This window comes from Gekko japonicus, unplaced genomic scaffold (assembly GCF_001447785.1).
Source record: "Gekko japonicus isolate JY-2015 unplaced genomic scaffold, Gekko_japonicus_V1.1 scaffold1154, whole genome shotgun sequence".
NCBI lineage: Eukaryota > Metazoa > Chordata > Lepidosauria > Squamata > Gekkonidae > Gekko > Gekko japonicus.
In genome coordinates this window covers 72,313-82,656 of record NW_015163636.1, presented here as the reverse complement: position 1 = coordinate 82,656, position 10,344 = coordinate 72,313, and the positions used below count along the sequence as shown (strand labels likewise).

The 10,344-nt window shown below is 44.3% G+C and overlaps 1 protein-coding gene across 1 annotated transcript in view; it reads right to left on the bottom strand.

Moving 5' to 3' along the window:
- LOXL2 (lysyl oxidase like 2) overlaps positions 1–6,628 on the bottom strand; it is a 119,032-nt gene extending 112,404 nt beyond the window's left edge. Inside the window, exon 1 of the mRNA XM_015407575.1 lies at positions 6,566–6,628. The gene's annotated coding sequence lies outside the window, so the exon portion shown is untranslated. The remainder of the gene's footprint in view (positions 1–6,565) is intronic.
- Between the last annotated feature and the right edge of the window lie 3,716 nt (positions 6,629–10,344).

Below are 10,344 nucleotides of genomic sequence, written 5' to 3'. Positions count from 1 at the left end.
AGAACAAAGGTTTGTGGTCATGGTGTCAACGTGTCAAACTAACATTCTCTTTGTTGCTGTGGCTTTGAAATGCTAATGAACTCTTTTCCATCCTTCGCTTTTTTGGAACGTTGAACAGCTACTCTGACTGATTGTAATCTTAGCTTGAAGAGAAATTATATAAAGTCAAAAGTTGGGAGGATGAAGTGTGTGTCTGATGTTGGTATTTAGAGAACTTATTTCAAATGCCCACAAGACCCACTGAATGAGGGTAAGTTAGTTGCTTTCTTTCAGAATCAGTTCTTCCAAAGGTGCTGAACTAACAATGTCCCTTTGAGGGGATATTTGAGGTGCAGTATAAATCACACTGTTGGTGGCTGCAGCTCTCTTCAATGCAATGCAATTATAGAAGCTTTTTTTCATATGTAACTTTGAGGGTATTCAACTCTGCATACTGGGATCATGCACAAACTGCAGTGTTCCAGATAGGTAGAGTTACCATTTCATCTGAACTGGACACCACACTTATTTTCAGCTTCAGAACACACCCCACACAAAAAGAATCTTGATGTGACTGTGCATTACAAAGTTATCAAGATTGCTTTTTTGCAGTGTTTTATAAAAGCACATGTAGGTGTTGGACACAATAAAGTCACAAATGAACTAATGGATGTAAAGCAAACAGCACATGTTCCAATTCTGGAAAAGATTCTGGAAATTCTATTTAAAATGGAATTAAGGAAAAGTGGAATACCACACAAAATCACATTCCAGAATAAAGGAACAGCAGAAACCCAGTTTCTGCTCTCAGTGCTATACAACATTCTTTCCTTTGTACCCATTTATCTGTTAACGCAGGATGACGGCATGTCTCTGTGTGGCAGAATTTTGGATTAAGGGAGACTTGGCCATTTATGTATAAGGTATATTGAATAGATGTAGCAAAAGCAGACTTTGGTCTCTTCCCATGAAGCACTGCAATATGTCCAATGCCTGCTTCCTAGTAGCAAAACAGTGCCTGGCTGTGAACAAACTGTTTCCCACACATACCTCACGTTCCTTTAGACAAAATGCACTAAGCCCCAAGGCTGAATATCCAGAGATTTTTGTCTATATCTCACCTGCTCTGGCCAGAGGCTTGGACCTAACTGATAGCCCTAAGGAAGAAAAAGTTTATGGTGCCATCAAGGGGAAGGGTCTGGCTACTGGTGCACTCATGACATTCCCATGGGACGTTTGGTGTATGTCTTTTATTATCTTGCAAAAGGGAATAAATATTGTCAAGGTTCCATTATTCAGCACCACCTCCTGAATGACCTTTTGGGGCCTTCGGGTGGTGGTCAAGAGACATCTCTTTCTTAATTGCCATTTTTGGTGAATGCTCTGACCTTTTTTATATTATGGTAAGGTTCAAATAAATAGAGGCTTGTGTCCTCTTCTCTTTCCTGCCAAGACTTGGTGTCCTGCCAGAATCCCATCCAGCCCAGTGAACCTAAGTGAAGCTGCTACACCAGGTGGACGCCTGGCGACCAGGTAAATTCTGTTTTTTCTGCAACACTCGGACAGCACCCACAAAAGCTAATTCTACACTGAATGTGCTATTCTTTATATTCTGTGAAAAACTCTTTTGCATGTGTGTGTTTTGCTGTAATAGTTTAAGATAGCTACTCCTTTGGACCTGTTGCACATTATTCATTTGGTGTTGCTACAGCTAGTTTTCACCCAGCTTTGTATGTGGTTCTGCATCTCTTTCTTGCTACAAACATAGTACTCATTTGAACCTGGACCTCCTACATCAGTATCTTCAACCTTTCCAGACCCAGGTCCCCCTTTTCTCTCCCCAGGGACCTAATGAGCTGCACGAATATGACATCAGAAGAGATATCAGTCATGTGATAGGAAGAGGAGGAACCAGAGTCTCTGAATCTGTTTGCGCTAAAAAGGAATCTGCTGCACTACTGAGTGGCCTTGCTGCCCCTGTCAGTTGATCCTAAAAAAGAGTCAGGGATCTCTTGGAGCTTGGAACCAAACTGCTGCACATGAGCTGCATTCATTCCAGAACCAGTCACGCAATGTTTACTTTACAGCCTACTTGAGCTCATAGGTAGAAGCACATCTGGAGCCACTTTGGAAAAACTATACACCCTGAATGAAGATATTCATCATCTCAGGCCTTTTGTGTTTGGCTCTGGACAGCAAAAGATGAGTATCTAGAGCAGTAGCTTTCAATCCTTTGATGCCTCCTGAGCCCCGAGCATTTCAGGTCACTATAGTAGCTTCACACTAGGTTCAAAAGGAAACAAGCCAGTTCTGCTGGGCTACATCAGCTAACCAAGAGGGTACTTAGATTGAACCCAACATTGCCCTCAAGCTGCACCCTGCAGAAGGAAGATCAGTTAACAGGCTGGTAAAATTCTTCATCATAATTGATCCTCTCATGGAGGAACCCCTTCTAAGCTTCCAAAGAACCTCAGAGTTTTCTGCAACACATTTTGAAAACCTCTGATGTATAGATCTGCAGAACAGACTACACAGGGGTTGGCTAGGGGAGATGAGATGTTAGGGTTTTTAATTATTTGGGTCCCAGGACCCGGGCCCAACTTGTTTTCCCTGCAACCACACCGCAGCTCTGGGGAACGGCTTTTTAAAGTACCAGAGGGTCACGATTAGTCTTAGGACCATGGTATGGGGGAAAGGAGGGGCTTCTGCCTCCCCCCCCCCCGGACCATACTGCCCAGCCAAAATGGCCTCAGAGGTTGTTACCTGCCCTATTTTGAAGCGGCACATGCAGTAAATGCTGAAAAATAGGCAGGGTTTAATTAGAATCAGGATTTAGCAAGGTTGGAGCTGGACATCTATATTCAGTGTCAAAAGGACTCTGCATACTGGGATATTTGAAATAAAAAAACACGACGGCCCCTGAAAACTGAGTATAACTGTAGAGCGCCATGGGGGGGGGGGGAGAAATGATACTACCAGACATCTGTATAATTGAACTCTGCCACCTTCTATCAAGAGCCAGTGTGGTGCAGGAGTCAGAGTACTGGACTAGGATCTAGGAGACCCAGGTTTGAATCCCCACTCTGCCATGGGAGGTCACTGAGTGACCTTGGGCTAATCATTCTCTACCAGCCAAACCTACCTCACAGGGTTGTTGTGAGGATAAAGGAGAGGAGAGGAGAACCATAGTAGCTGTTTTGGGTCCCCATTGGGGGAAAGGTGAGGTATAAATGAAGTAAATAAAGAAAATAAGATAGAATTCTGCAGAAATTAAAAGTTGGTCCCAGAGAATTCACAGAACATTATTAATTTATATGGAGCATTTGCAGATTATCTTATTGCAATCCTTACAACAGTCATGCAAGGTAGGCCAGTGTAATTAACCCCCCCCCTACAGATGATGGACTAGAGCTGGGAAGAGTCTCTTGTCTAACTAATGAGACTGTGGCAGAAATGGGATTTGAACTCGGGCTGTTCCATCATTTGCTTGCCCTCTCCACTCGAAAAGAAAAGAAAACAAACATTAAAATTGCTCTGTTCCCCCCCTAAAATCATAAGTTGTCACGAAACACTGCGAGGCAGCTCAAGTGAGAATATATCCAAGAACTTTAGAAATATGCCCCTCTGGCACTTATTTGCTGTGTTTCTTAGCAGTCATTCTCAGGGTGGGAAACATAAAACACATATGATACAATACAATCAATAAAATCAGGTTCTGAAAATAGATGAATAAAATTCAGTCGCAGCCAATAAAACAACACCCACCCACAGGGCCCTCTTTGCAAAATACTGAATATGCTTATTGAGTCTGGGTCCCCACTCTGTGTCAGATGTAATACAGTTACGTGTGAGTTGCAGGTAGGGTCGCCAACTCAGTGTTCAGAAATTCCTGGAGTTTTGCCCTGACCTGGCTAGCCCAGGCAAGCCCGATCTCATCAGATCTTGGAAGCTAAGAAGGGCCAACCCTGGCAAATATTTGGATGGGAGACCTCCAGAGAATACCAGGGCTGGGAGGTCAGAGGTGCGCTATCAAGCCACTTCCCTGAATGTCCTCCATGCCCCAGTAGAAGTCACTATAGGTCACCATGACTTCCTCTGCAGGGCATGATGCCATAGAGTCCACCCTCCAAACCAGCCATTTTCTCCAGGGAAACTGATCTCTGTAACCTGGGGATCAACTGTAACTCCGGGAGATCTCCAAGCCCCACCTGGAGGCTGTTGTGGGTTCTCCTTAATTCCAGCACATTTGATACCCAATTAGGATCAGGACTACGGCACACACAGCGAAAGGACTTCTACCTTCCTTCCCATGCCATTTTCCCAGCCTGAAACAGCCCCAAGGGCATATTGTTGAGCCTGTTGGGGGAACCCCCATATATTTTGGGAAACACTGTCTACTCTATAGTGTGTGAAATCCATGTAAGGTAAAGGTAAAGGTTCCCTTGCTCGAAAGCCAGACGAATCCGACTCTAGGGTTGCGGTGCTCATCTCCGTTTCAAAGCCGAAGAGCCAGCGCTGTCCGAAGACGTTTACGTGGTCATGTGGCCGGCATGACTAAACACCAAGGCGCACAGAACGCTGTTACCTTCCCACCGAAGTGGTACCTATTTATCAACTTGCAATTTCTTGCTTTCGAACTGCTAGGTTGGCAGGAGCTGGAACTAGAGACAGGAGCTCACCCCGTCTTGCGGCACCCAGGTCTTGAACTGCTGAACTACTGACATTCCACAGCCTGCAGTTCAGCGTCTTAACCACTTGAGCCACCGCAGCTCCGAAATCCATGTAAACAACTTTAAAGCTTCTTTGAAAGGGTCAAGCTCCCCAATCTGACAAACTTCGAAAGGGAACTGATTCCATAATTTAAGGGGCCATCACAGAAGAGCCCTTCCTGTAGCAGCAATTAATCTGACATACTATTCCATATCAAAGCATCCCCCAGTGATCCAACACAATATACAGTGCTGTGCAATCCTATGAAACTGCATTGTAGTCCCAGTGGAACTAATGCACTGTTAATTACTTGCTCATAGCTGGCATGTATATGGCTTTAAAAAATACCGAAAGGCCTTTCATCCTCAAGTCACAACAAGCCTGCGAGGTAGTTCTCTGCACCTCCCACTTGATTTTAGGCATCAGATGCACCAAGAGAGGACATCTGATTTCACTAAACCAAAGTAACTGGAACATGCATTAAGAGCTATTAGAGCAGCTGGAATAAAGCAATCCAGATAGAGTCCAAACTGCAGCTTTCTGGGGCACAAGTTAAGAATGTTAAGGAATATCTACTGTCCCAACTTGCCAGCAAATTAGACCCTGCCTTATTAACTCGGGGAGCAAAAGTGTGAGACAACCAGGCTTATCTTTCCTCTTTGCACAAGGAACACCCCACAAGGCAAAAAGAAAAATTAGTCGTGGCAATGGATTTATTGTGGCATCAGCTTTCGTGGACAAGAGACTACATTTGCTGAAGCCCATATCCAGTGGAAAGCAGCCACAGAAACAATAAACCTGGAATAAGTCTGGAAGGTGCTGCCAGATTCCTTTTGTTGCCTCTGATTAGCACAGCTACCCTCTTGAATTCCTCTTGCATTGACTTCTTAAAACTTTACACTAATGCAGACTTGGTGGCTTCCCCTCCTTAATTTTACTGAAAGTTCTCTCAGGGTCCTCGGGTTGTTTAAATGGAGCTGTTTTCTTTGGTCCATCACAACGGACCAGAATCAACTTCAGGTTTTCTATACTCATCAGGGATCAGAACTCAGGATTTCCCCATTCCGGTCAAACTTTTCTGCCATTCTTGTCCAAAAACAAGAAAGGAGCACTATTATTCTCATATGAGCATTATGAGTTCAAGGCAGCAGACACTGGAGGTTCCCAGGAGGTCTCCCATGCAGCACTGAATGGGCTCAGCCCTGCTCCACTTCAGCAAGGGGTCTGCATCAGGGCCCTTCCAGCAACACCCTGAGACCCACTGTATTAGGGGAGGCCCATGGCTTCCACTGAGAAGGCCTCACATTCAGTCCCCTGTCAGCCTCTGGTTAAAAGTTGATGTGAAAGACCTCTGCCTAAAACCCAGAAAGACCTTTGGGCTAACTCAGTAAGCTTCACGCGAACTGTTCAGTGACCCAAACTTAAGTAAACCAAAGTCTAATAAACTCTGCCAAGTCCTCAGCTGTTGGAGACAGTAGTCAACTCGTCTGGATTATTCTATCTGATTTAGTAGAGTTTTGATGAAGGGACCCAATCCCCCCTGCTGTTTCATACCCCATGAATGGCAGAGTTAATTATGTTCATAGAGAAAATATAAAAAAGAAGAGACAATGCAACCATCCGATCTCCAGCCACTCAGCTGTTCAGGTTACCCAGAGAGCGGTGGACAGAACAGGAGAAAGACAAAGGTGATGTCTATTGGCTGAGAACATTTTAACTGGAGCTCCAGCTCATTCTGACAAAATGCAAGAAACAGATCCATAGAACATCCTATACACAGAGAGAGAGAGAGAGAGAGAGAGACAGACAGAGGCCTGCTGCTATTTCTGTAAGCTCACCACTATATTTGTTAAATTCTCTGAAAGTTGCCCCTTACCTAGCAAGTTACAGGCAGGACGGTTGGGGGAGTTGCTCCTCTTGCTTTAAGTGCCTCTCCTAGACTGAGACTCCCAGCAGTCTGGGGACTGCTTTTCCTGGCAAATTTCACTGGAGCAAACCCCTCCCAGAGTCCACCCCCTCCACCCTCAGCCAACACCAGCGGAGGCTAAAAGGAGTGATATCACGCACTTTCTGTTGTAATCCGAGAGCCGTCCTTGTGGCATTCCTAGAGTGCTCCTGCTCCGAAGCATCTGGAGGGGGGGGGGCAAGATGAGAGGGATCAACTGCTTTCTAGGAGGCCGGTATGAAGAACGAACCAGTCGGTAACTCTGTGCTTTGGAGAATTACATGTGCCTGCGGACAAGGACGCGAGCAAGGGAAGGGTGCATCCCCTCCGACAACATTTCACAGGTGGAAATAGGGACCAGAGCTAGTTTTCTGCATGAGGAGGGGCCACAACGATTCCAGGTGCAGACAGACCCACCCAGCCCAGACAATCTTCATCAGCTGTGGGTGGGATAGGGAGCGATGACATCATACCGCAGGAAAGATCCAGCCCCCAGACTGGGGAAGTTGGCTAGCCCTGCTTTACAATAAACCCCAGCACTGTTTATAATTCTCCCAGTTATAGCTACCTAAAAAGTTTGGTGGTTTTTTAAATACTAGACATTTTCCTTTACAAAAAAACAACAACACAAAAACATCCCATTCCTTAAATGGAAATACCCATCTCACAAATTAAAAGTTTGTTTTATAAAACAATAAGTCTTAAGTGGGTGAAACAGTGTTCAGAGGGGGGCCGTGCACCAACACACCCTGACTACTGGGCGCAGCTCTGACAGGGACATGCTTGTTCCATCACAGTTCTCACACTCCTGGTCACTGCCTGAGCCTCTCCACCATCAACAGCTCCGCTGTGCTCCTTTACTAAGCAATAGCTTGTCCTGAAATGATTTTAAAGCCCAGAGGGTTTTAAAGTGAAATATAGATTTGCAAAAGCTGTCCTACCATTTGGCCAATTCTACATCTAGCATTTGCTCCACATTTTCTCAACGGGGAGGAAAAAGTGCAGCTCAAAAACACATTCAAATACCTCAGGGCGACACCATACTAACTGCAAAGTCACCCCTGAACGGCCATAAATCTGTGCAGCAGGTACCATAAAATCCGATGATCAAAGGAAGTGAAAGCAGCATGCAATGCAGAGGGGAATTTCTGTTCCAACATGGGTCTCGTAAAACAACGGAGGGAAAAGCCAATGCAGAATCAGCCATTTATTACCAATAGTTCAAAATATCCTGCAGTAAAAGTTGCCGTGATGTGTGAAATCGTGGGCTGTGTATCGCATGGCACCTTAGCATTCATTTGTGCGCACACACACTGACACAGATATACACTAGAGATGTGGCATTTCTCACTTAGGGACCCAAGGGAAGGAGATAAACCCTGAAGAATCACCACTCCTGAACCAATTTCTCAACAGCTTCCCTGGGTGCTCACGAATTCTATTATGGGATATGCGGGAAAAGCTCCCCATAGCTACTGTCTCCACCCCGTGTCTATCATGTCTCCCCTTAGCTGTCTTTTTTTTCCTTTGCAGATAGGGGGTCGTACTGAGACAGTGTGGCTTGTCCACCTAGTGAATTTGTGACAGTGATAAGATCTGAACCACGGACTGCCTGATTGCTAATGCAACCAGTTCTCACACTGCTGTGTTCATACACTGCACATAATGTTAAGAACCAGTGATGACTTATTCCTGGTGACTGGACTTAAACTCCTTCAAATACACCTGGACCAACTCCTAATGATTAGACTCAGGACACCTGATTGCTATTATCCCTTTTGGTAACATCTTGTGTTTTTAAAATTTTCCTAATGGCTGTATGTTGGTCGATAGTGAGATATTGAAAAATTGGTATTTAGCAGAGATAAGATAGTCCAGCAGTCCCGGAGTAAAATAATTCAGACTGAGAATCCATGCATGATTAAAATATAAAGTTTTTACTGAATTCTAGCATGGGAAGGGTAACTGGGATGAAAATAACAACAGAGCAAAATCGGCTACATCCTTACTCTACAAAGACAAAACTAGAAGAGAGAGATTATGGCTACTCTTCTTCTTCTTCAGAACAGCAAACAAAGACGGGAAGAGAAGCCATAAAATGGTAATATACCTTGACACTTTAGTCCCAATCAAATTCCTAAATCAGGGAGAAAATTCCTGGGCATCCTACATCTAAAGAACATTGGTTACATGAGAAACATGTGACTTCCTGTGAGTAACCTAAACAAACATTTAACCCCAGATATACTGAGTGTTTTCAACTTGTAATACCCAATACTGTAGAGCAGTCATTTTAGCCTCAATATACAGTTTGAATTTAATTGGGACCCCAAAGGCAAGACTCCAAGAGCTGGCTCTGTTAGGATTTCAACTTTTGTGAGCTGCTTTGAGTTGTACGTGCTAAAGAAAAGCAAGGTATAAACACTTTAAATGAACAATAAATAAGAAGGGAATCCTTGTTGATACTAGGATGGCTAAATGAACACAAAAAATGTTCCCACCACTGGCACCAACTGCCTCCAAATACATCCGGATCTGAAATTAACCAATATGGATTACCACTTCCATAGCATGTTTACATTAACTCAAGCCCATGCAAGTTGTGACTTTCTAAGCAACTGGGCCATGGGGCTCAATAATCTTCCTAGTTTGTCTCCTGGAGATGCAAGACCAAAAATGTTGTTGAGCACCTGGCAAGTTACAACCACATTTCTCCTACAATGCCAATTTATGTAACAGCATTGAGGTACACATTACAGAGCAAAAGAGCCTGAAAGAAAGGCTTAGAGGAGCTCACAAATTAAGAAGTTCTTTAAGTTTCTCCCTACCAGCCCTACAGAAGTGCTCTGTTCACTTGCTTTGTTGATTAATAATATAATTGATTAATAATATAATTGAGAGCCAGTTAAGTGTAGTGGTTAAGTGCGCTGACTCTAATCTGGGAGAACCGGGTTTGATTCCCCACTCCTCCACTTGCACCTGCTAGATGACCTTGGGCAAGCCATAGTTCTGGCACAGCTGTTCTTGAAAAAGAGCAGTTTCTGTCAGTGCTCTCTCAGCCTCGCCTACCTCACAGGCAGTGTTCCCTCTAAGCTGAGTTAGTGTGAGCTAGCTCACAGTTTTTTAGCCTCCGGCTCACACATTTTTGTCTCAGCTCAGGAAGGAGGGCTCCAGAGCAAACTAATTTATGCAGTTGCCAAATCACTTGCTCACAGCGTTTGCCCTGATTCTACCACCCTCGGTCTATCCCACCACATAATTATTCAATCAAATTGAGCCGATTTGAGAATACCACCAGGACTATCACCTAAGCAGTGGTACGGTTGGATTTAGGAATCTCTGCTCTGCACTTTGCACTTTAATTATTCCGGCACTTTCGAAAATGGATACTGATTGTCTATGGATGGTTTATGTATGGTTTAATTGTATATATATGCCTTTTATGTAAGCCGCCCTGAGTCTGCCTTGACGGGAAAGAAATCAAACAAACAAACAAATAAATAAATAAATAAATAATGCTCGTAGCTCACATAGTAGAATTTTTGCTCACAAGACTCCACAGCTTAGAGGGAGCATTGCTCACAGGGTGTCTGTTGTGGGGAGGGGAGGGGAAGGGAAAGGAGTTTGTAAGCCATTCTGAGACTCCTTTGGGTAGTGAAGGGCAGGGTATAAATCCAATCTTTTCTCTCTTCTTCTTCTACAAACATGCC